The sequence below is a fragment of the Lissotriton vulgaris genome, chromosome 7 (genome assembly GCF_964263255.1).
Source record: "Lissotriton vulgaris chromosome 7, aLisVul1.2, whole genome shotgun sequence".
NCBI lineage: Eukaryota > Metazoa > Chordata > Amphibia > Caudata > Salamandridae > Lissotriton > Lissotriton vulgaris.
The window spans coordinates 471,206,802-471,233,726 of NC_141695.1; the positions used below are offsets into that span (position 1 = coordinate 471,206,802).

Here is a 26,925-nt window from a genome sequence, read left to right on the forward strand (position 1 = left end):
GGCCTCTAACATAGATAATACCAACTGGTAGGATGTAGATAGATGTTAAACACCTCCACCGTCGAACCATCCAAGCATTTGAGTACAAACCAGAGGATATCCAGGGAGTGGGAGTCTATTACCTTAACTGAGCACCTCAGATGTGTTGCTACCCAGATACACAACCCCCCCAAAGGTCTTCCCCTGAGTCCCTGTAAAGCCGTTGTATAGAATGTTGCAAAGCCCACCCTTGTAGGGGCAGTCAACAGCCAAGTCTCTTGGAACAAGCACAAATCGAACCTGTCCATCCACTCTCCCCATTCTTGATTGGCTAGCTTAGGACCCAGCCCAGCTACGTTCCAGGACCCAAATAAAGATCTACGAGTCGCAGCCCTGACAGGGCTGGCTATAGTGGATAGTAACGCATTTGCAGGGGGACATGCTATATGGGTATCCGACTCCATTCCCACTCCTAAAAGGCTAATATTTAAGCTTAAGCTTAGTGGGATTGTTGTCATGCCATCATCCTTAATCCTAATGGCCATCTGGGGTGAGCCCTCCTCAGCTCTCTCACCCTCCTCCACAGGACACCTGGCTACATTGGAGACCATTTCATTGGGCCCCAGTAAATGAGGTAGTCAATCCACATTATTCAGGGCACTGAAACTATTGGCTACGGGTATGTTATATTCTAGTTCCAGTCCACCCTGGTGGAAATAAGTTGGTGCAGGCCCACCCGGTGCTGAATCTCGTGAGTAGAAGTACCCCAGGTGAAGAGTATTGATTGAACCTGAGTTACAGGGACCTCCCAATGCGAGAATTTGATTGACCACACCGGGATCCCTGAAGTTAACAATCACACAGTCCCCTCCAATATCTTTGGGTTTTGTCCCCAGCCAGCGGACTCTTCTAGCAAATAAAATTTCCCAGTAGCCTGGACTCATTAGAGGTCTGGGTTTGTTCAGCCAGAAAATGATTTTGTTCAACTCGGGGAATGTTTCGCCTCGCTCACCTGCCAGCAAAGGGACTCCACATACGAGGAAGCTTCAGATGGTAGCTGCGGGCAAGTAGGAGGTTGTCGGATTCCATTGCCAGATTTCATAACAGGGTTATGAAACGCCAAGCCTGGTTCTGGCCGCTGCATTCTAGAACCTTTTTAGGTAGGGGTTGGATCTCAGGGAATCAAGCTAGCTGTGTCAGGGTTCACCCTGGGTGGAATAGCAGAACCAGAAACTGTGTTGGCAGAGGAACGTTTATGCGTGTTTAGTACAACCAAACCCTGTACCGGGTTGTCTAAACGGGGGCCTTCATTTGAGCTGTGGCCACGAATGGCCTGCTTGGAATTGCCTAAAAACCGCTTTCACAGTATTATTCCCAGTCGAAATGTGTTGCTGTTCTCCTCCTCCACCTTTATTATTTAACAGTGAAACTACTTTATCAATTCTACACATCAAGGTTTTAAAGTGCGAATTAATGAGTTTTTCCATTTGGGCTTGGAGGTCAACTAGTAAATGTGTGGCCCAGACCGGGGGTGCTAAAGTGGGGAAAAGGGGGCCTGACTCTGTCTGTGGGGGATCAGGAGTAGGTACAGTTCTCTTGGGTACTTTTTAAAGAGATTTCGGCTTCTTGGTTCTGGGACAAGACCTAGGTACCTTTTTGCCTGCCTGGGGGGCTGGAGACCATACAAGATTAATAGAAAAGCTGGCATCTGGCACAATCTGCGCACATGGAAGCTCAGCAAAAGAGGACACCAACATTGAATCAGGAGAATTAACAGTAGCTAGAGAAACATCCCTAGTAGACAAAGGGGGGGGCATAGCAGGTGTAAGTGAAAGGCGTCTTTCATTATTCTCTATAGCCGACGCTACCACCCCTATTGTTTTTTGTAGCATTTTGTCGATAGCTGTTAGGCTCAGTACTGGAGGTGTTGCGGCCGCATTTTGACTTGAGAGGTTGGGGGATTAGTTTTGCCCATGTTGCTCAGCGTAAAAATCTTCTTAGTTCATAATTACTTAAACTCAAATTAGCATTTCGATGTGAATTACATTTAAAAGAGGTAATCTAGTCATTAAAAAAAAAAAGATCAAATAATAAGACCCTAAAACAGAGTTTCGATGGTCAATATAACAGTGACACAATAGGGCCAAACTTTGACTGGATAAAATAATAATGATGATTACCGCAACAAGAATGTCCAGTCCATTCACTCACAGGGGAGCCAAGAGGGGTTGCCCTGCCCGGCCTCCTTCGGCCCCTGGCGGCCACAGACGGCCCGCCCTTTGCCCGAGCCTAGCGCGGCGACCGCCACGCGCGTCCCGCGTCGCGGGAATCTGGAGGCAGTTAAATACCCCCGCAGATAAAGGGGAGGGGCTGCCGGTCTGCTCCACGGCCCCGCTGTCTCCTGGACCGTGGAGTCCCTTCATGCTCCTTCTGCTGGCAAAAAAACATCGCCGGTTCCTTCACGCCGCGTCTCCCGCGAAGCAGGAGGCGCAAGGAGTTAATAAAGCCCCCGCAGGTAAGGGGGAGGGGCTGCCGGTCCGCTCCACGGCCCGCTGTCTCCTGGGCCGTGGAGTCTCTTTGTGCCCCTGCTGCTGGCAACAAACACCGTCTGTTCCTTCACGCCTCCCGCGAAGCGGGAGGCCAAGGAGTTAATAAAGCCCCTGCAGGTAAAGAGGAGGGGCTGTCAGTCCGCTCTGTGGCCCCCTGTCTCCTGGCCCGTGGAGTCTCTTCGTGCCCCTGCTGCTGGCAACAAACAACGCCGGTTCCTTCCCCCCACGTCTCCCGCAAAGCGGGAGGCCCAAGGGGTTAATAAAGACCCCGTGGGTAAGTGGGAGGGGCTGCCAGTCCGCTCTGTGGCCCGCTGTCTCCTGGGCCATGGAGTCTCTTCGTGCCCCTGCTGCAGGCAATACACACCGCCGGTTCCTTCACGCCGCATCTCCCGGGAGGCGCAAGGAGTTAATAAAGCCCCCGCCGGTAAGGGGGAGGGGCTGCCAGTCCGCTCCGCGGCCCCGCTGTCTCCCGGGCCATGGAGTCTCTTCGTGCCCTTGCCGCAGGCAATACACACCGCCTGTTCCTTCACGCCGCATCAAGCGGGAGGTGCAAGGAGTTAATAAAGCCCCCGCAGGTAAGGGGGAGGGGCTGCCGGTCCGCTCCGCGGCCCTGCTGTCTCCTGGGCCGTGGAGTCTCTTCGTGCCCCTGCTGCAGGCAACAAACACCGCCGGTTCCTTCACACCGCGCCTCCCCTAATTCCTAAAGTACCTGTGCTAGGTTTGAAAGAGGTAACTAAAACTTTTGGAACTCTGAGTGAGTGATTGCATGAGTGATGATTGATTATTTATGTTGTGGCAGACAGTGAGGGGGGGTGTTGAACTGTAATTTGGGAACTTGCTTGAGATGATTGATTGGCAATGTTTGAAGCCTGAATGATGGGCGATAATTTTTTCCCTGATGTGATTGGTCCTTTCATACTTAGTGAGATTTACTTGCAGGATCCTCTCCCTTTTTCAGGTTCTTCAGAGACCAAAACAGTCACTTTAGTTAACAAAATAAACCTAAGCAAAATACAGCAATTCTGTTCTCAACTTGTTCTTCATCAGCAGTGCACTATATGTCTATCTTGCTTGGGCCATGACTGGTCTGGGACGGAGTTACTCAGAGTCAGGAAGAGGCTAGAAGAACTCAGTACCGGAGCTGCGGGACTAAACCATGAGTCTGAGGCCAAGTACTCAGCTATGTGGAATGGAGAGTGGTACGTTGAAATGCAGGTGTGTGTGTGTTGCACTTGTTGCAAAAGTTAAACTCTGAGTACCTCTCTTGTTTTTTTTTCTCTGCCTCTGCGACTTCTTGATGCACTCCTCATGAAGCTTACCTTGCTTCTGTCCTTCTCCTTGACTCTAAAATACAGTTTCTGCTTTACAATTCGTAGGCCTTTTAGTCTCCTGCATGAATGAACACGAAAGCTGAGCTCGACACTCCTGCTTACCTACCATGCCAGACCAGACAGGCACCAAACAGTGGTGGACATTCCCGAGGAGAATGCAGATGCACCACCTAATTTTCAATGCAGCATCATTTTTCTTTTAACAATCATATTTGGATAACTGGGTGGGTGAGTTTACTTCCCACCTAGAAGACAGAACATTTAGATATTTGATTACTTGGGTCTCAGGGGCAGAGCATTGTTTGCAAACTATTTACCTATACTCTCTCATACTCCTTCCTTCCTTCCTTTCCTTAAACAACAGATTGATGATGAATGATGTACTAGTCATTTGCAGAATGAATGTTGTCCTTGTGTAGAGTTTGTATTTGTCAAACCTTTCCCCAAAACCCCTTTCCTATCCATCAAACCCCTAACCCTCTTTCTTCTTGTGATCTATCGAGGTTTAGCAGAATTTACACCATCAATAGATCACACACTTGGTGGGACAGACGTGGTGAAAGCAACACCAACTCATTGCAGAATCTTCAAAGCAACACACCGGCCCCATATCAATATTTTAAATATAGAATGAAGAACATCAATCGGCAGCACCATCGTTCAGGCCCTGTATTGCGTAACCGTAAACGCCTAACCTAAGCTTGTCCACTCCAGACTTTGAGTCTATTATTTAAACCTGAGGATTTCATGAATTAATAGTAACTCCCCATTAGCCAAATTACTACAATTACTATTTCTTTTTATCATAATCAGGAATTTTTGTTGTGTCATCATGTAGTAGTCTGGTATCAATTCTTTGTAATGCTTTGAAATAACTCACTAATTCAGTGTTTTTATTTCCATTTAGTTGCCTACAATTGACAATACTTCTGATTAATCCTACAGATGGAGCTATCCAAGATGGAGGTGGGACCTCATTTGTGAAGTTGTGAGGCTTTTCCTGTTATTGCTTCATCAATATTCAGGTAAGGCAAACTATGAAGTGAAATGAACTAGTTAAGTTAGTAGGTAAGTAACTAATTGCTACAACAAATAATTGGTTATCTAAGTTGTTGTAGACAATAGAGATCACAGCAGCATTCCCCCCAATGGTCAAGATAGAGACGTATTACTCTATAACTAAGCAGTATACTTTCTCTTACAAGCACATACATAAACAGGCTGCATAAAAACCGAAGGCAGTAGTGCACAGCAAAAACAATAAAAACCACTTGAAGCATACATTTCAATAAACTATATTTCCCCTTGATTTATTTATTTTTCTACAAAGAAACCTGCCCTCTCCACCCACACAACCTGCCCAGCCTTCTCCCCTAACAAACTGACCCAAGCACCAATGTCCCAAAATCTGAAATGTCCAAAGAAACCCGGTCTCAACTCCCTTCCCACCCTCTCCGCCCAGCCACAACAAGTCCCTCCCACTGAAACAATTTGTTTTAAAAAGGGCTAAAAGAGGGCATTCTGGATCTGGGTCAGGAGCTGGTCCAGGCTCTGCTCCATCATGGTGAGCCGGCTCTCTGTGGTGTCCTCCCACTGCAGCAATGGCCTGCTAATGTCAGTGTGGGAGGGGGTGGCAGCAGTTGATGCCAACTGGCAGTGGCTCCAGCAAAGGGATGGACCGGAAGCTGAGGGGGACAGGCTGAACTGGGGCCCAGCTGAGAGGCATCCATTTCATCCTCCTCCTCTTTAGGACCACCAGCCGCTGGTGTTCTGTTGTATCAGGTCCTTCTTCTGCCACTGCAGATATGCTGCTATCTCCTGCGATGGACCAGCATGAGTGGCTATATTGAGAAAAACAAATAAAAAAAGACAAATTGTAAATAATGATCTGTGCAAACAATTGTGTTACATTTGTGGGTGGCACAGTAGCAGTATATTGCTGGTACTCTACGGCCATAGGAAATTGATGTGATTATGATTAGGAGAGTCACAATGCAAATTTTGTTTTACCCACACACACCTTGCATAAAAGCACTGACTGTGTGGCAGAAAAGATTTAAACAGAATAACACACGATTATAAAAACAATAATTTGATTTTTTTCTACAGGCTTTTGAAGTAACTATAAAAAGACACTTTGAGCGGAAAAATAAATTATCTCTCATTAATGAGAATGGAATTATGCACTATGGAGTACAAGTTGTGTGTTGTGCTAAAATAATGGAGCCATGCTCATTGCTAGCCAGCGTGTCAAGTGGTTTTGCTACTGTCTGCAGCTGGGGCAGCTTTGGCTGACAAATATCTCTTTAATTCCAATGGCCCTTCTCTTCTCCAAAAGCCTTTTCTTTCTACCCTGACTCCAACGATGCAGGTGAATAATAAGATACTACGTAACACACCTCACGTATTAAATGGGGATTTCAGCCTGTCTGCCATGAGTAAACGTTGGGGAAAGTGATGGGATGCACTACAGGGCATGGAACAGGCTATATAGATTGTATTTGGCATGTTCATCAGAACACAAACTGACCCAAGCTCCAATGTCCCAAAATCGGAAATGTCCAAAGAAACCCGGTCCCAATTCCCGTCCTACCGTCTCCACTCAGTAACAACAAGTCACTCCCACTGAAACAATTTGTTTTTAAAAGGGCTAAAAGAGGGCATTCTTGATTTGGGTCAGGAGCTGGTCCAGGCTCTGCTCCATCGTGGTGAGTCGGCTCTGTGTGGTGTTCTCCCACTGTGTACCCATATATCAAACTTGACATGCAATCATGCACTTATTCCCAATTTAATCACTGGCCTCGCTGACCACCAAGTATTATTTCCAACTAAATAATTTGCTGGGCAGCAAGTAAAGAAAGGAAACTTGACTTAATCTACCGCAGGGAAGGGTACAGGAATTAGGTGGGTAGGGTAGAGCTTTTGATATAGAATACAGAGGTCACTACACTGATCATATATGCATAATCTTTGACTTATTCTGTCAAGCTACTAGTTGATGGAAGTTAAAAGGGAAAAATCTGAGCACGTGTAAAATAAATCTGTTGGGAAACCATGAAATATATTCTGGAATCACTTCACATAGTTATGATGTGGAAAGTGCCAAGAATGTTTTTTCAATTTTTTGGTAGGCTGGGATGGAAAAACTTAGAAAAAATAAAGGAGAAAAGTACTAAGAGGTGACTGAGTGGGCAAAGGGAAACACACCTTGTGTCTTTAGTTTGCAATGCATTGAAAACTTTGTAAATGCCACATTAATTGCAGCAGATGCACATTGCATAGCTAACACTGCAGTCACAAATTGAACCATACAGCACTTAGGTCATAGGTGGGATGATGAATGATGGATGGGATACATCTGGCTAGCCATAGCCAGTGCAGGTAAGAGTGGTGGGGCCGGGTGGGGGTGGGGGGGATTTCAACAGGAACGATGAGGGAAAATTATTTATTTAATTTTCCCTCATGGTTGTCTGTCGAATCCCCCCAAACCAGCCCTACCGCTTTTACCTGCACGGGCCGTGGCTGCTTCTGGCTCACTTAACAAATAGAGCGAGTCAAACAAGTAGAACAGAAAATATAAAATGACCCTACTTTGAACCATATCCTTGATAACCCTACATACATAAAGTAAGTAAAGTAGATGAGCAGCATGCCCCTCTGCATGATAAGAGTTGCTCGCTTATTCATCCAAACAATCAAACTATTCATTCATCCTTTCATTATAATTCACCCAAAGCCACCATGATTAGGCTTTACTTTCTCTCATCCAGTATTTCACCAAAATTTCCAATCCATTACCCATCAATTCAATATCCAGCATTTATTCCAACCATCCTTTTGCCCATCCATCCCTTTATCCACCCATGCACCCTTTCACCCACCCATCCATTCCCTCATATACAATTTTCCTGTCATCTTTTAACCTTCCTTTCTTTCCCGTTTCCCTCAAGCCATCAACGCTCATTATGACAGGCAAACGTAATCACATAATTGTACTTCTCTGAAACAGATCCCCTATAGTACTAGTTTTGAGTCTGTCAACTATTGTTGAGTTTCCCATACCAATCCTAAAATCCTTATACCACATTTCCTTAACAAAAACTACATTTGTAACTAATGCAGTTCAGTGAATGATCTTTGATTCTACTCTCATTTCTCAACTCCTTGATGGACCAACTCAGTCTCCCTTTTTTACAATGCATAGATGCATACTACAGATCACTGTGAAATAGCTTGGAAGTGTACGCGCTACATATACAAAGTCACAGAGAGAACGCGCTGCTCACTGATATCACAGATTCACTTAAGCGACAAGAGGACAGTCTATAATGGCTTCTTAATCAATCAGCCATAGTGAGCGCTAATAAGAAATATAACTTGGTAGCACTGAGCACCTTCCTAGCAGAAACTAGATCTTATAATAATATTCCAATGTAAACTAAACACAGCTTACCTCCATTTTGTCCACCATAAGCGTGGAAGGGTATACTCAGATGTGAGTCCCTAGCTCATTGCACCATCAGGATTCAAGCAAGCCGGGCCGAAGACGGCTGAAATGCCAGAAACCGGTCCGGGTAGCTTGTTTCTTTCCCAGTATAAGAATTGGCTTGGTAGTTTGGTCTGCCCTGTTCCCATGATGCACTGGGCCAGGGTCAGACTAATTTGCATATAGCCAAGTTCTGAGCTGGGATGGTGCAGTGAGCTAAAAAACGGTGATGGATCAAGCCCTGATCCTTGGACTGGGTGAGAGTGGTCTGCTTAATTCAGACACTCTGTTCATCACCACCCCCTTTTCTGAATCATACCTCCAAATGTGAGCAGCATGCTTTTTGGAGAAAAATAAATGTTAGCATTGTAGAACACAAATGCAACAAATAATTAATACTCACCAAGCCCCGGAATCTCAACGCCTAGCAGGTTGAGCAGGTCCTGCCCATGGTCAAAGATATCCACCCAGTGGTGCGTCAGCTGTTGGATGGTGCGCCGAACGCCAAACCTGGCTGGTTCACTGCATTCACGAGCGCAACTTTCACAGTGCAGCCGATGCACCCGCAGGGGGTATCCACTGCCGGTCCTGTTACCTTCTGCCAGCATGAAGGGGAGGTGGTGCTGCACAAAAAAAAACTAGTGATGCCAACTGCTCCTCAGTAAACATTGCCCCGAGCTGTTTTTTGGGCGCAGCCGCCTCCAAAAAGTTGATGCCCTCTGCCATTGCACTGGGTGGAGTAAAGAAAGAGGAGAAAAGTAGGAAAAGTAAGAAGAGGAAAGAAGACATAAGGAAGTAAGGGGAAAAATAAACAAAATATAAAAAGTCATGACAAAGACTCCCCCAAAAACTTTTTCACGGTAAATACACAATCACAAGGACAAACACTAATATAATAAATGAAAAATAGGAGGAAGATAAGTTTCATAGGGGAGGATTAAAGATGGATTAAAATTAGACCCAGCACCATTAGAGAGAGTAGAAAAACAAGATGGCACAGCCCATGCAAACCCTGTGGTGCATGATTTGCAACTCAAAGACGCACATGAGAACCGAGTGGTGCCAGTTGTATATGATGTGGAACATGAGTATGCAGAACTCGGCGTAGTGGGGTGGACTTTTTTAGCCACTGTGCAAAGTTCCGCATAGAGCAACTCCAGCTGGGCCTAGTTTTCACACCGATTAATGGACTTTGGCAGTTGAAAGCCAATGAAAATGAGCCAAAAACCTCTGTCTACAGTGCTTTTCTGCTCCCTTTCCATGCCACTGTGCGATGTTGGTGCCTTACTGGGTGACCATGTGATGGAATCCCATTTCATGTGTCACACAATGACACTGTGTGAGTTAGCAGATCTTCTGCCAGGTGCAGCAGCTAATGAGAAGGGTTCCCTCCAGTGCTAGCCAGGGACCAAGCCCCAGATTCCCCCATCCACCTCCATCGAGGACCCTGAATGCAAGGTTCAGATTCCTGTAGCTGAGCCTCTCTTCCATGCAGCGTCGATGAGGCTCAAGGACGAGTTGGTAGACCTGCTGGCAGGAGCAGCAGCTACTGAGCATGGTTCCCTCCAGCGCTAGCCAGGGACCTAGGCCCCGATTCCCTCATCCACCGCCATCGAGGACCCAGAAAGCAAGGATCTGATTCCTCTAGCTGGGCTCCTCATCCATGCAGTGTCGATGAGGCCCCAGGATTCTATTCTTACAGCTGCTGAAATCTCCACCTATACAGCACCTGCTGCAGAGATCTTCAAGGGATAAGAAAGATAAGTTGGACTGATAACTTTTATCGAGGCTAATGGTGGTGTTCTGCCAGCAAAATCTCATGCTATTGTCGGATGGATTTCTGTTTGAGTTTTGTTTTCACATTTATGTCAGGCTGTTAATCCCCAGGAAGCAGCAAGAAGTAGGTGATCCTCCTAATAACTGTGCCGGAGTTAAGAAGGTGAAAGAGCAGAAAGATGCCTTTAACTTTTTTTTCCCTCTTCTCACAAAGGTCGAATATAAAGCGATACTCTGACAAATTGCTACTTATTTATATAACATGGAGTTTTATGTTTACTGCTTTTCCCTGAATGCAGAGAGAGAGAGAGGAATTTTTGAAAGTCTGTGGGATATTATTTCTTGCTTACTCACCAAACATAAAATCCTGCCAATTCATTGTAGGAATATTTCAAAATTAGAAGTAAAGGATGGAAAAATTAAGCAATTCTTTTGTAACTATGACGTGTCATGGAATACTTTAATAAGATCAAAATAAAGCATGGTGCTTTACTGGGTGATGTACAAAAATAAACATTGTCTGGAAAAAGGGGCCTAGCTTCCATTGATGCACTAGCTGCAGTGGAAAAGAGGCTGGGGGAGCCCAATGAACCTAGATTATTGCTGTATTTCACAGATCAAACATGGGTAGGGGGCGGTTTCCTTTCTTGCACTCAGGACCTTGACTCACTGGCTACGTCACTGGCTGGAACCTGATTCAACACATCATACTTAGTACGCTGTATAGCTATATCAGAAAAACTGCATGCCTGTGCAAATGTAGTGGTCATGTCAATGGAAAACGTGCTGTCTCTAAATGACAGTGTGCTACCACACCACACAGGACCAGTTAGATACCACACAATTCCCACTTTCATGCCGGACGCGACTCATTTCCTACACTTGTTTTTTGTAATGCTTGGATTTTTCACAAACCCTATGACTTCATAGATTGTTATATGGAAGTTAGGGTCATTTTCGATATTGCTAAGTTAGCATGAGGTCTGCTGCCATGATGCTGCTTTTGCACACGTCACTACATGATTTTTTCCGCAAGAATCTGTTCTGCGCCTTTCACATGAGAACTGTCTGCTTTCTGCATTCTCTGCTTGTTCCTGGAGTTTAGTCTGAACATGATGTGCAAGGTCGAGAAACATGCCCCTTGTTATTCTGTTCTGGCCAGTCCCTAGCACCTAGACAAAACATGCTAAACCCAGCTGCACTGCTGGAAACTCATGCTTTGATAATACTGGGGTGCATGTTGTTCACACACACTTGGAGAGGGACCTTTCCTTGGAGAAGAGCTTTGCTGTTTCTTTGATGTAAACCTTTCATCTAGGCTCTAAGGTATGGGGTCTGCTGACAAAGCCCAAAGATCTTCCTTCATATAATAAACATCAGCTTACCAAGGGGAGGCTGGTTAGGCCATATAGTCCTTTTCCACTGTCTGCATAGGATGACATCCCCCTTTATATTCTATGGTATTGTAACAATGCTAACCATTTGAGGTTTATGCATTTTGCTGCTGGTATTGGCTTGTACACTGCATTATAGAGCACAATATTTAAAATAAACATTTTGAACTATACAGTGACTCTGACAATCGTTATTGTGGACAAGTACGAGTGAGTGAGCGAAAGGGTAGGTCTTGCTACCCCGATTCCTGAGAGAGTCAGTAGTGTTGTGTTCTGGGTTGTCTAATCATTTGTAGCTTCACGATTATATAGGAAAACAAATGAGACACTATAGATAGTCGTTTTTTTTATTTTGGGAACTAAGGTGGTAGGAAGGTACAACCCCTATACACTGAGGACCTGATTTCCTGCGAATAGTTCTGTGTATGTGCTGAATCCCCCCAACCACAGACTGCAGAATTGCATCTGTTACTACTCATTCCAAGAAAAACTTGAATCCCTAGTAGCTCTGCCCCTGGCTTCACCCTGAAAACACCCCTCCTCGTCACCCCCCCCCCCAGTCATAGCTCAATGTGAAGAGTACATGCACTTTTTCCCATTTAAAGCACTATCTTGACCTCTGTACATAAATGAGGGGGCTGAATGGTTTGGGAGCAGTGACGAGGTAGAGGGTGGATGTGAAGCAGGTCGGTTTGAACTGCAGGTGACAAAGGACTGTCAGATCTCCTCTGGAATGCAAATAAGGAAACAAACTATGAAAGTCTCCAAGATCCTCAAGCAGGAGAAACAAAACAAGTGATCGTAAAAGTCAAGAACAGCTAGATTAAGCAAACTATGCAGAACAAACTAACAAACTGTGGAGTTGCCAACCGCCTGCTTTTCAGCTGGATTGTCTTTGGGGTTGCTGTTGCTTGCGACACACCCAGCTACTGCAGATACCAAATGTGCACTTTTTTGCTGGCCACAGAAGACCAAGAAGCGAAACGTTTATCAGAAGGATGTCAGAGTAATGGGCAGACTGTGATGTGCTGATTGGCCTGCTCCGATGCCTTGAGCAGCCTGTCACAGCGCCCCTATTTCGTCTTTCAGCGACTGCCTACGCTTCATAAAGAATTACTACAAATAGCTAGCACACAAGTGATCATCAGTGCATCATTGCAGGCGGGGAAAGCATTTAATGGACTAAAGTCTGCCTCTGTCATTCCAATGCTAAAAGATTCACTGGGCCAAGCAGTATTTGCTAATTAAAGGCTCATTTCACAATTACTATACTTTTCCGAACTTTTAGAGAAGGCCCTCCATAGTCAACTACAAAAATGTGAGATAAGAAGTATCATTCTTCATCCCTCCCAGGCCGGTGTTCTTTCTGGAACTAGTACATAGTACGAGGCAGCAATAGATAAACTCATACAGGTTCTGCTGCAGAAGCTCCTGGATTCCACATATTTGTGGACTAGTCTGTAGCACTTGGCATCGTAGACCAGCAGACATTGAGAACTTGCCTCGATAGTCTCGGTGTCAAGGACACAGTGCTCTGCAGGGTTCAGGATTTACTAACTTCGAGAACCCAGAAAGTAGTACTATCATCTTTCACATCCAGCACTAGATCAAGCAGTGCTGGAGTACCACTGTGGTCTATCATTTCCCTTCTATTATTTTATACATCCTTCCATAAAATATTTTATTCAATAATCCAACTACTCTTTTTTTCTTTGTAAGCCAATGATATATAAATCCCCTTATGTTATATAATGTGGCAAATGCTACTGCTATCATTCCACTGTCCTGCCCACAACAGGTAGAGAATTGGATGAACAGTAACTAATTAAAATTCAATGTCACCAGATTGAGATACTATCCTCATTTGTTCAAAAACCTTTTTTTTGCCATCCTGTTCTAGAAACCAGAGTTAGCAACTTGCACCTACCCAGTCTTTCAGGTGAAGATTTTAGGGGCCATGGTGTATACTGGACTTCATCTTACTGCCTGATTAATGTACGTCAGTGTCGGCTTTTCCATTTTCGTACCCCCAGGAGAATATTCCATCCGTTCTGTTTTCACCTACAGTAATGACTATGAAGGTCCTCTAGACAAAGTTGCTGCCATTTTTTATTGTTCTGTAAATTTTATCACTCATATAGGAAATTTTATTTAAAACCAATCCTCTTAAAGATTCATGTTCGATCCACTAAGAGAGCAATGACATTTATTTGTTGTTTGGGAAGCCCAGATATTTGCTTTTTTGTGGCAACCTATATATTGAAATGTACAGCTGCCAGGAAATCCATAGTCATTTGACTTTAGTGACTGTGTTTAATTCAGCTATTTGATTTGACCTGTCTGTACATTCATAATAATACAATTATGTTGAAGTAATTTTGGTTTTTATTTTTATTATTATAGTAAATGTCTGTAGTTTTATCTAGTCAATTAAATCTTCTTGTATTGTATACATCAGACTAAGGGAGTGGTCTCTGGTAATTACCATGCCCCACATTAGGATGGAATCATAGATTACTCTTGTAATAATGTAGTTATGCACTTTAGGGCTGAATGTGTTATATATGCGCATTTTGCACCTGTCACCTTTTGGGAAATCTTGCAATTGATTTAGTACCTAAATACTATTTTATATGTTGATTTTAAGGATGTAATTAATCATGGATTACTGTTAATCCTTTTGACGTCATTTTGTTAATTAATTAATTGACATGTTTATGTATTTGCTTGCTTATATGGTTATGTTCTATAAACCGAATAAAGCATATTAAACTGAAACTGAAACTGACTATGAAGGTCCTATTTTCTACATACATTGACTACTGGTTATACCTGGATAGCCAGGCTGGTGTTAAATCCAGACTCCAGGTTATTCAAACAAACTGCAGCAAAAGTGATTATTGGACTACCATAACAAGATCACATGACCCATGCTTTGAAACCTCTACCCAGGCTGTCTGTTAACAGTGAGCATTGTTTAAGTACTTGTGTTTTGCTCTAAAAACCATGTATAGTAAATGGATCACACCACTTCCTCAATCAGGATTTTAAAAAGCGCAGCAAGTCACCTGTGATGGGCCCAAGGCACTGGAGTTGCTGGCTGCTTCGCTGTGCTCTATTCATTCAAACAGCCATGTAAGCAGTAAAAACAGAGGGAAAAGCAGGATAAAGCACCCAAGAAAAACGGGGGGAGAGGAAGGAGAAAGCAGAAAAACAAGGCAAAAGCAGGAGAATGCACTCAGAAAGGCGGGGGAAGAAAAGAGAAAGCAGTAAAAAACAGGAAGCAAGAAGGAATAAGCACTGAGAAAAATGGGGGGAAAGGAGAAAGCACTTAAAATGAGGAAGAAATAGAAGCAAGGACTCAGAACAACAGGGCTAGAGGAAGGAGAAAGTAGTAAAAACTAGGCAAAAGCAGGAGAAATCACTCAAAAAGACATGGAGGAAGCAGAGAGGTGCAACAACACCGGAGAGCTGGACCTGAGACCTGCTCAACAGGTTCGCGCTGTGGCCTGTCAAGTAGAAACTGGGAGGAGGAAGGGGCAATGGTAGGCAGTGGGCGGGGCTAGGTGGGAAAACAGGCAGCGGGCGGGAGTGGCAAAGGAGCAATAAAATAATTCACTGGTTGAGGACATTCAGGCCTATAGCCCCAAATGTGGATGGAGATATTGTACATGTTAGAAGGATCCCGTGGTTGGGTAACACTAGGAAAGATATTGACGGGGATCTAGTGGTGGTCAATTTTAGAGACCCCCGTGCAGTGGACTACATTTTAAACTGGCCTTATGCAGGAGGAGGAAACTCTATTACACCTAGGCCCTTAACCTACTTTTACCCGAGGCCGGTTCCTTACCCCACCAAACATAGGGAAGAGCCTTATGCCCTATGGCCCAAGCAGTTTGGTTACAATAGTACTCATCAGGTATTTGGCCAGCATCAGCTTTACCCTAATGGTCAGGCTGGTTGGTTTACGGTTCCACAGAGACATCACCCAAGCCACAATGGTGCAATGGAGCATCTTAGACCCTTCACCCCCTTAGATACTTTCAATAGGTTTTCACAGCTTAGTGGCATGGAGGACTGCGATTGATGCTTACAGCCTATGGAGGAGGGAGGCGGTAGACATGGAGTGGATCCCCAGCAAGGAGGAATTATTTGTGACAATTCCCAGGAGATAACCATAGATGACTCTAATGTCATCCACTCGAATCTGCCTCATTTTGATGCCCCGGATATGTCTATTGTTGTTGATTGTTCTGAACCCGACAGGCAATTTTGTTGTGTGAGTAACAGCCACCAATCTAGAGGTGTGGGAATGGAGCCGGGGGGGGGGGGGTGATCACGGCTGGGCACTCTCTAGTGCACAAGGGTTCTAGGGTAATAAACCTGATTTCCTGGAATGTAGCCGGACTAAAAAGGAAGTTAGACATTCCTGAATGGCATGAATTCATGGAGAAGTTCGATGTCTGCCTGTTTCAAGAAACTTGGTGCTTGATACCAATTGATAAATCTGGCTACACTACTTTCTTTTCCCCTGCGATAAGTAGAGGGAAAGGTAGACCAGCAGGAGGTCTTTTAGTCTGGATAAGAACTGACCTAGATTGGGACATGGCTTCTAATGACACACAGTGTAATGATTTAATGCACCTTTCTTCCAGGGGTCATATCGAGGGGATTAGGCTTGAACTTTTTAATGTGTACGCTAGAGGGGCTGCGGGGGATAATACTTCGGCAACCATATTGAGCCTTGATTCTGCTCTAGCTAATTGCCCTCCCTCAGCCAGAATTATGGTGGGTGGCGATTTTAATTGCACGTTCGAACCTCTTCTTGGTGATGATCCACTAGGTACTGAGGAGGACGACTCCAGGTGGTCTATCCCCCCCTTGACGGTACCCCCCATCCGGAAATGGTCTGCTAGGGCAATCCAACTGAACGCCCTCACTAGGGAGCACAAATTAAGAGCCCTTAATGGCAGGACCCGGTCTGATATATTAGGTGCAATGACTTTTAACAGGCTATCGGCCCCGTCCAGAATTGATTATATTTTAATGAGTGTTAGTATGTGGATGGACCTTATTGATATGGAGGTGGTACCCACCCAGGATAGTGACCATAATCCGCTTTGCTGCAAGTTTAAATGGGGCAAAATTAAAGAGAAAGGGATGAGTGCACCGTTGAAGCTAACCAAAGAGATCATCCCCTATGAAAACAATCGTAGATTGAAGTGGGACAAGGCTCAGTTAAACGCAGACCAACTAGAGACCATTAAATCTACCATCGAAGCCCTGTACAGGGACTTGGAAGTAATGGATCGGGTGGTTGCTAGCCCTCCGTGCCTTTCTTTACAACTAGATTCTGCATATAAAGGCACGATAGATCAAGTGAGTCTTTATTTCACCTCTAAAGGAAAACCCCCCAGATCAAATAGGACTCCCCCCATATCCAGCAACCCATGGTATTCATCGGACTGCAGGGGGAAGAGGAAAAGTCTGTCAGTTGCCTTGCTCTCAAGGAATCCTACTTTGGTTAGAGCGGCCAGGAGGGAGTACTTGAGAGCAATTGCTCTGGCAAAGCGCGAGTGGGAGGAGGAGTACTGGAGGGAAATAACAGACGCCGTCAGCAGGAGGGATTCGACGTTATTCTGGGATTTAATCAATAGAGCTAGGCAGGGTAAATCCCAGCCTTTAGCAACCCATATAACCAGCCTGCAATGGTTCAATCATTTTTCATCTCTGTATGGCGGCAGTGAAGATACATCTGGCCCTTTGGTTGCTTGTGGGGAGGGAAGGGATCCTGACAGGGAGACAGAGTGCTTATTTATGGCCTCCGAAGTAGTGGCAGCAATTAAACACTTGACGCCCAAAAAGGCAGCTGGGCCGGATGGGATCCCTGGGGACCTCTTGATTGCTGAACCCCTAGCCTGGGCAAATTTAATAGCCACCATAATGAATTTGTTAGTAAAGGGACACCCCGTGCCAGATTCATGGAAGGGTGCCGAGGTGGTCACAGTGTACAAGAAGGGGGCAAGAGATGACCCTGCCAACTACAGACCGATTAGTCTGATAGACATAATCCAGAAAGTGGTTGGCAGGGTCATTATCGCCAGGGTGGGCGACTGGATGGAGGAGGTAGGCATTCTCTCTCATCTGCAGGCCGGATTTCGCCAGAGGGTGGGCACGATGGACCAGGTCTTTCGGCTGTTTGGGATCTATTGGAAGGCAGTTACCATCAAGAAGGGGAGCCTATATATGGCCTTTATAGATCTCAAGACGGCCTTCGACCTGGTCCCCCGTGCTAAACTGTGGGAGATTCTGGAAAGTTTGGGCTTTCCTGGCTCACTCTTAAGATTAATTGTAAGACTCCACGAGGGGACATACGCTAGGATCAGATGGGGTACACAGGGCCAACTGACAGATAGGGTACCTGTGAGGAGTGGAGTCCGTCAAGGGTGTGTCATGGCTCCGACTCTCTTCTCCTTGTTTGTGAATGGAGTGGTGGACCATCTGAGAGGAGAAGAGACGGATGCCCCAACCCTGGCGGGGGAAAAGATCCAGACCCTGCTCTTTGCTGATGACACCTTACTGATAGCTAAATCCCCGATAGGCCTGCACAAACTCCTGCAGCGTTTCTCCTCCTTTTGTACAGAGAGAGGCCTAACCATCAACACCACTAAAACCAAATTGATGGCCTTTTCACCCGCCCAAAATTTTAAAAACAATTTTCTGCTTAACGGGACTCCCTTGGAGCTGGTCGAGGCATTCGACTATTTAGGGGTCCGGCTAAATGGCCGAATGTCCTGGAAGGATCACTTAGCGAAAGTGCTATTGGGCCACAAAAGAGTGTCGGGGGTGATCTTACGAGAGTACCGGGCATCAATCAGCAAACCAGTGTCCCCGGTAATGGCCATCTACGATGGCCAGATACTCCCGGCTGCATTGTACGGCTCCGAATTATGGGGGTTCGACAATGTAAATGAGCTAACCATAGCAGAAAATAAGTTTTTGAGAGATGTGGTGGCACTCCCTGTTTCCACCCCGCTTATCCCCTTGCGGTTAGACCTTGGAAGACGTGCCCTAAAGGATATAGTGAGGCTGCGACCATTGCTTTTTTGGGTCCGCCTGAGAAGGACTAAGGAGTTGGCCAAATATGCTGAAGTACTGGACGAGCTAATTTTACTCGACTCTGGGTGTAAAATTGGCTGGTTGAAAAATTTGAGGCTATTGATCTCCCAATTGGGTTTGAGAGATATTTGGGAGTCTCAAGCGCCCCCGCCCAAAATGGTGATCAAGAAATTATATTGGGATTGGGTTCAGGCTGAAGCATCACGTGGTATAACAGGGGGTTCACTTACAGAGTCTTTTCTGGAGTGTAAGAGTGTAAGGAAACTTGAACCCTTCCTTGACTTGATAACTAAGCCTCTAGACAGGGCCCTCTTTTTAAAATTAAGGTACGGTACCCTCCCGGTACGCGAATTTACTTCAAAATGGTCCAACCAGGGCGGCCCCTTGCGATCTTGTCCTGGCTGTGCGGCCCCTAAAGAGTCCGTGGCCCATCTTCTTTTTGCCTGCCCCGCGTACAAAGTGGCGCGGAAAAACTGGTTGAAACCAGTATGTAAAGGTTTGGGGTTGAGGTGCCATCGCTCGGCCTTACGAGTGATTACATCGGATCTATCATCTACCCCATTGATATGCGGGGTGGCAAAGTTTTTAGGTAGTGCCTGGATTATTAGATCAAGATCTCTGGGAATGATTGCAAGGCCTCTACCTACCTAGAGTGGAGTTGTTTGAAGCTGCTAATTCTGAGTGCCTGGAGTATTTTTTGTCTGTGGTTTTAATAATTATGTCAGTGCTCAGTCGTATTTTAAGTATGGTCAACCCTTGTTGTTGCTAGTATAAATTGATGAAATGTATTTTAAAATGTATATTGTTGTCTTTTATGGTGATCAATTTACCGAATAAAGATTTATACACACCGCAAAAAAAAAGGAGACGCAGTGTAAAACAATGGAAAAGCTGGAGAAAGCACTCAGAGAAACAGGTGGAAAGGAAGGAGAAAGCAGAAAACCTAGGCACAAGCAGGAGAAAACGCTCTGAAAAACGGGTGAAAGGAAGGAGAAACCAGTAAAAAACGAGTGGTCAAGCAGCAGAAAGCACTCAGAAAAACAGGAGAAAGCAGTAGATTATGAGGCAAAAGCATGGGAAAGTACCCACAACAGCCGGAGAGGAAGGAGAAGGCAGTAAAAAACAAGGCAAAATCAGGAGAAAGCACTCAGAGAAAAGGGGAGGAAGCAAAGTGGTGCAGCAGCTTGGAGAAATCCGGGCCTGGGGTCTACTCACTATCAATGGTATTGTTCAGTTTTATACCTTAAATGGGGGCAATCAAAGCCTGCTATTGTTTGAAAGTGTCCCTTTTCACATGGTTACCCCCATTTTTTGCTGGTTGTATTGATGTTATTTAACTATGCCCACTGGGGCACTGCTGTCCAGAACCTATTGTATTATGTGTTTTGATCCCTAAAACATGCCAATTTGGCTAGTCTCCAATTATTTTTAACATCCCATTAAGGACAGAAATACACTAATGGTATGGAAAAGTTAAACGTCACCTGCGGACTGCATTACAAATTGTGCGTCCGCTATACTGACAGGAAACATGGCTTTAGGGGTACTTCTGTAGCCACTAAGCCAATAGACCGACCTGTCAAAATAGCCCTCTATGAGAGTTAGAACCATACTTTTAAACATTAAATAGGCCACCTCTACGTAGGCCTTGTAACCTACAAGGTAGGGTGCCTGATATTTAGGTGATAAATACTTGAATTTAATTTTTGCATGTACCTACAGAGATTAACCCCTAAACGCTCTTTTCATTGTAAAGGCCCTTAGACATCCTATGAGAAAAAACAAAGTTCAGAATGAAATCATAACTCTACTAACCCAGGTTTGGAACAGTTACTGTAATAATCCCAACACTACTTGTAATGTTTATTAAAAATCCAGTTGAACAATGAATTCAGAATTTTAATACATATTTGCGAAAAGTTACTTTTAAAAAGTTAGCGTTTATGTGCCTAAGCCTCTGGTGGTCTAATAAGCATTATCCTGTAGGCAGCTGGCCCTGCCAGTGCTTTCCGTTATGCCTTTTACACAGGAAGACCTGGAAGTGATGTTTGTGACGGATATCAGCTAAGGAAGGGGAGATGGGGAGGTTCTAGCAATTTTATTATGTTGAAAGGGACCAGAGTGAGGTTGGCCATTCACAAATAAGTGTGAATGGAGACCCCTGGCCCGCTGTGGCCAGTTTGGTACCAGCCCAGCAAAAGGTGCAGCTGACCTAGAACCAGTTTGGTGTAGCTCAGGAGGAGGGTACTGCTCCTTTCCCTAAGCATAGCTCTGACTGGCACACAGGTTTTCTTAAAGGGCAGAAAGATTCTGCTACAGTAGTGCAATGTGAGATACTTTGTAGTAAGGAAAACAGGATATGCTACAAATGTGGGAAGAGTTGCCCTAATGAACTTTTTACATTTTTATTAGGGCATGTCCAGGAGTCACCCCTACTCACTGTCTAATAAAGTCCACAAAACTGGCACCTCACCCACAGGTCATCAGTTATGGACCTGCAGAACAACAGAGATGGACCTTCTGTTTGAGATCAGGGTGGAGTCCTAATGGACTTGATCTGCTCCTTCTTGTACATAAGACTAGGAAGTGGACTCGAAGGGTTAGATGGATGACCACTTGTGTGGCAGTAGGGACACAACCAGCTGCAAGAAGCCTTTTGCCTGTAGTGCCAAGCTGACCAGAAGCACGTGGAACTGGATTGGACCATGCTGGTGGTCTCTACTGGAGTAAGCCCTGGCCCATAAGTTCTATGCCTGAGGTCCTACGATCCTTATAAGCAACTAATATAATGTGCTCCAGAAACTCTAAAAGGTTGAACTTCCGTGACCTCGGGAGCATCAGCGGGACTTTGCGGCAAAGGTGTTTGATAATGAAGCAACTTTGCCAGAAACAGCTTTAGGCTTACACCTCTGCCCCCCCTTCCCGGAGGACTTTGGGTTCCATAAAGAAGACAGATATTCTGACCAGATGAAGGCATGAAAAGTATATGCCCACCGCAGGGACTTCGGTGGCCATGAAATCAATCAATCAATCAAAGATATTTATAGAGCGCACTACTTACCCGGAGGGTCTCAAGGCGCTAGGGGGGGGGGGGGGGCGTGCTGCTACTGCTCGAAGAGCCAGGTCTTAAGCTTCTTCCTGAAGGAGAGGTGGTCTTGGGTCAGGCGCAGGTTGGTCGGGAGGGAGTTCCAGGTCTTGGCGGCCAGGTAGGAGAAGGACCTTCCTCCTGTTGTCGTTATTCGGATGCGGGGGGACGGCTGATCGGAGATGGCGTTTGGGAGCGTAGAAGTTGACGCGGTTGTTGAGGTAGCTCGGGCCTTGATCATGTAGGGCTTTGTGTGCGTGGGTGAGGAGACGGAAGGTGATTCTTTTGTTGACGGGGAGCCAATGCAGGTCTCTCAGATGTCCGGAGATGTGGCTGTGTCGTGGGATGTCGAGGATGAGTCTGGCTGAGGCGTTCTGGATCCGCTGGAGTCTCTTCTGGAGCATCGCGGTGGTTCCGGCGTAGAAGGCGTTGCCGTAGTCCAGTCGGCTGGTGACGAGGGCCTGGGTGACCATCTTCCTGGTCTCGGTGGGGATCCACCGGAAGATCTTCCGTAGCATGCGCAGGATGTTGAAGCATGACGAGGAGACGGCGTTGACTTGTCTGGTCATGGTGAGGGAGGAGTCCAAGACGAAGCCCAGGTTGCGTGCGTGGTCTGTCGGTTTGGGTGCGTTGCCCAGGGCGGGGGGCCACCAGGAGTCATCCCAGGCGGAGGGTGAGGATCCCAGGATGAGGACTTCCGTCTTGTCTGAGTTCAGTTTCAGGCGGCTGGTCGTCATCCACTCAGCTACGTCTTTCATCCCTTCGTGAAGGTTGGCTCTGGCGGCGGCGGGGTCGTTGGTCAGGGAGAGGATCAGCTGGGTGTCGTCAGCGTAGGAGAAGATGTTGAGGTTGTGTTGGCGTGCGATGGCCGCGAGGGGGCTCATGTAGACATTGAAGAGGGTGGGGCTCAGTGACGATCCTTGAGGGACACCGCAGATGACTTCGGTGGCCTCTGACTTGTACGGTGGTAGGCGGACTCTCTGTGTTCTTCCGTCGAGGAAGGAGACGATCCATTCCAGAGCCTTCTCCTAGATTCCGACGTTGCTGAGGCGCTGCACTAGGGTGCGGTGGCAGACAGTGTCGAATGCCGCGGAGAGGTCTAGGAGGATGAGGGCCGCTGTTTCTCCGTTGTCCATCAGGGCTCGGATGTCGTTGGTGGCAGCGATGAGGGCGGTCTCGGTGCTGTGGTTGGCTCGGAAGCCAGAGTGTGAGGGGTCGAGGGATTCATTCATCTCGAGGAAGGCGGCCAGCTGTTAGTTGACGGTCTTCTCGATGACTTTGGCTGGGAACGGGAGGAGCGAGATGGGGCGGTAATTCTTGAGTTCGGTGGGGTCCGCTGTAGGTTTCTTTAGCAGGGCGCTGAGTTCTGCGTGCTTCCAGGTCTGTCTCCCACTTTTAGCTTTTCCCGCTGAAACTAACAGCTTCAGGGACCTTGTACATCGACTGCCCGGCTTTGAGAGGACTTTGACAGATACAGACTCAACTTTGCCTCATTGGAGGATTTCAACTTCCATTTCAGAGACTAAGAAGGTACATTCTTTGACCAGGACAAATGCTCTTGCTTTATCTGACCTGTGCTTTACCTCAAATCATGCCCATGTCCCAATCAATGGCAAATAGTGATTATTGATAGGTGCTTTACTTTCTCTTATCACTTTTTGCCGTAAATCTTAAAAAACCTTGAAAAAATTATTTCTCTGGTTCCCTTAAGTGGATTTTTGTAATTTTGGTGTTGTTTTACCTGTTAGTTGTTATCTAGTTTTCTAAATTGGTTCTTGGATTTTTATTGTGTTGTGTTTTGATTTTATTTTTTGTTACTGCTAAATACTTCACTCATTGTCCTATGCTAAGCCTGCCTTCTCTGTGTCATAGTTCCCGAGGGGGTTGAACACAGAGTTCACCTCTTTAAAATGTGTTTTATCAGAGAGGTTTATGGTCTTATTCCTTGTGGTGGACTCACATCCACCCCAATTATTAACCCAGTTTCTTACTGTTACATATATCTAAAGTTAGGAAATGCAAGATAGAAGGTAGAGCATTTTGAGTGGCCGCAGCCAATCAGTGGAACCAACTCAGTATATCCATTAGACAAGAAAGCACAATTCTGAAAATTAGGAAGACCTCAATAAACTTGGATCTGCTCCACTCTATGAATCATCTGATGGTACCCTCTCTCTGTTAGTGTCTACCTAGCACCAAGGTGCATTTGGGTGTATGAGCACATTGTAAAATTCAATACAATCTGACTCAGCTTGAGATCTTCTTAGATTCTCTAGACCAAAATGAGTCCAGTCTTCATGTGGCTTTTGCCTGCCATCCATGTTCAAACAACATGTGCAAAACGTTAAAGACAAAGCAGTGACTTTTATGTAAAACAAGAGAGAGAGGGAGAGATACCCATCTGGTTGCTGAATTGTACAATGTGAAACTAGATAATCTGGGACCAACATCGGCTCCCCAGCTTGTACAAATTGTGTGATACTAGAAATATGTTGTTTCACGGAGCCTCCTTTTCCATCATTATTACGCATTAGATCAGCTTCAAAAACTTGAGTTGATGTTGTACGCTTCACAAAAACCCCTTGTGTTTGATGTAATACACTATGACATCGCTGCATTGCTCCATGTATAGTAAGAATCAAAGCCACATATAGGGTACACATGACAACTGACTTGCCTTTTCACTACGGGCACTGTCATCAGAGCTAGGGAAGTAGAAATGTCTAACTTTTTGATTAAAAACTTTCTCAAGTACTAAAGTAAAAAAGCTTCAGCAAGTTAAAGAAGTACACACTTTAAATTTTGAATAGCATTCATCATTTCTTTACACGATGTTTGCTGCATGATTTACAAGTCAAATATTCTCAAGGCTTGGCTCGAGCACCTGCACACATAGAGGAGCCACACCCTTTGCTTTACTCGGTTCTGCCATTTAATTAGTACATGTCGATGCCCAGAGCTTGTTTTTAGGGTGGCTACAAGAGGGAGCAGCAGCAAAGAAGTTGACCTGCGAAATGCAAATTTAGAAACACTTTTGTCTTAAGAGATGCTGATAAGGAGGAATGTGAATGGTCATTTGCCATCAGAAGACCAGCCCCAAAGCCTTTAATACAGCCTGATTGACTTAGTAGCCAGTCAGCCGCTCTGGATTCTTTTAAATCCATCCTCACAGGGAAATACCACTGTGTTGGAAGCCCAGCTCAGATTTGTAATTTTGGGTTTGTCACCAACATTTTTGTTAAAATGGTAAAGGGAGGCTTAGATATCAAGTCTCCTCGTTTCACTGGTAAAACATATTCACTACACTATACACTAGTGATGGTGTTAGCCCATCTCAGGGACCTGTCAATCTTATAAGTGACCCTGCCAAGGTTTCTTTTTTTAGCACCGGCTATTTGAATTGAGCTTGTTTCTAAGCACCTCTGATGATTGTTGATGATGGGAATAAAGCAGAAGTACATTGTAAGAACTTTTTAGGGGTCCTAGGAAAGTGGGAAGTTTCTGGTCAGCAACTATCTCGGATAATGCTGTTTTCCTTTGATGTTTCAGGGATGACGATATGGCATTCCAAATGGATAATGGAGTTTTACATAGTGTTTACTTATACCTCCAAGGATAGCAATTGAGAGCAGGGATGGTGTAAGATCAAGGTTGAATAAACTTCCAAAGGCAGCAAAGATGATGTAGGGTAGTTTTATTAGGATCCAAGAATCAGAAACCCCATCCAGCACCAAAGGCAGGCAACTGTCTCACAAACCATAGGAACCACAAGGTTCTACATTCCACTTAAAGTGACAGAACAAGAAATAGGTTAACAACAATAGACTAGGACATTACATTATCTTCCCCCTAACAAACAAACGAAAGGATGAAACAAGAGTTGGCAGGTAAACTTACACAAAAAGAAATGGCAGGTAATATTACACAAAGTCTTGTAACTTGTGGAGGCTTTTGGTTGCCCTATGTGGTCTCACATGTACATCCACCAAAGGCATTGCTGAAGAAGTGGAAGGCGTTAATGTTTCCAAGGGAAGACATTTAGAAACCCTATTAAGATTCCAAATCCTGTGGCTTTCTTAAAAACCTTAATTACTCTAAATGGTTTGCTGAACTTTGAACAACCTGAATCAAGACGGGGTGATTTTATCTTTACCCAGTCTCCCACAGACACTACTGTTAACTTCACCGTATTACGACTATCAAACCACACTTTAAGTTTGTCCATCAGATTTCCCTCTTTCTCTCTCCACCCTTCAATACAGCCAGCCTTATCATTCAGGGTTCTTTTCGCTAAAACCCATGAAGGATAAACTTCCACATTAGGTATTCTTCATTTGAAAATTCTAAAAGGGGAAATACCTGTTGAAGAATGTGGTGTAAATCTATATACCCTTACTTTCTTCCTCGTGGCCTGTTCCCAATTGTTTCCAGAAACAACAGCTTGTTGCAAACAGTCCTTTAGAACGTTCACAAACCTCTCAACCAAAACATTACTTTCGGGATGGTAAAGTGCTGCCTTTTTATGTTTAATTCCTCTTGTGGAAAGAAAATCTTCAAATAACTTTGATGTAAATTGGCTCAATTGTTTGACAATAATGAAGAAGGGAAGCCTTCCCTTTCAAATAATTCATCAAGGAAATCTATCACAACTTTTGACTCAATTGAGCTAACTATCTTAATCTCAGGCCAACGTGAGTGCATGTCCATGCAAACTAAAAGACATCGATCAGATGCATTTCTTCTTAAAGGACCTAAAATATCAATAGAAATATCACACCATGGCCCTTGAGAGTGTTCCCTCTTTACCATGGGTTGAGTTCTAAATTTGAAAACTTTATCACTGCCAGCACAATCTAAACAATTCCTAACAACCCTTTCAACATATGCATCAACGCCAGGCCACCAATACAATTCCCTCACTCTTTCTTTAGTTTTCACAATACCCATATGACTTGAATGAGCTCGTTCTAGCAGACTTTCCCTGAGGAGGAACTAACTTGCTGCCTCTCAAGAGAATACCATCCACAGCAGCCAATTCCTCCTTAACATCCCAGAAACCTTTAATTTCAACGCTGCAATCTTTTTGATCACACCACTGACCCAACACCATTGAGATGACTTTCTGTAACGTTAGATCCTTGACAACTGAATCTTTCCACTCTTCCTCAGAAATTATGCCTGCACTAATGAGGCAGATATCAACTTC

At 45.1% G+C, this 26,925-nt stretch overlaps 1 protein-coding gene across 2 annotated transcripts in view; it reads right to left on the reverse strand.

Annotated features, from left to right (window-relative positions):
- Positions 1-26,925, reverse strand: part of LOC147701894 (histo-blood group ABO system transferase-like) — a 790,021-nt gene that overhangs the window by 589,035 nt on the left and 174,061 nt on the right. The gene's annotated exons all lie outside the window — the stretch shown is intronic.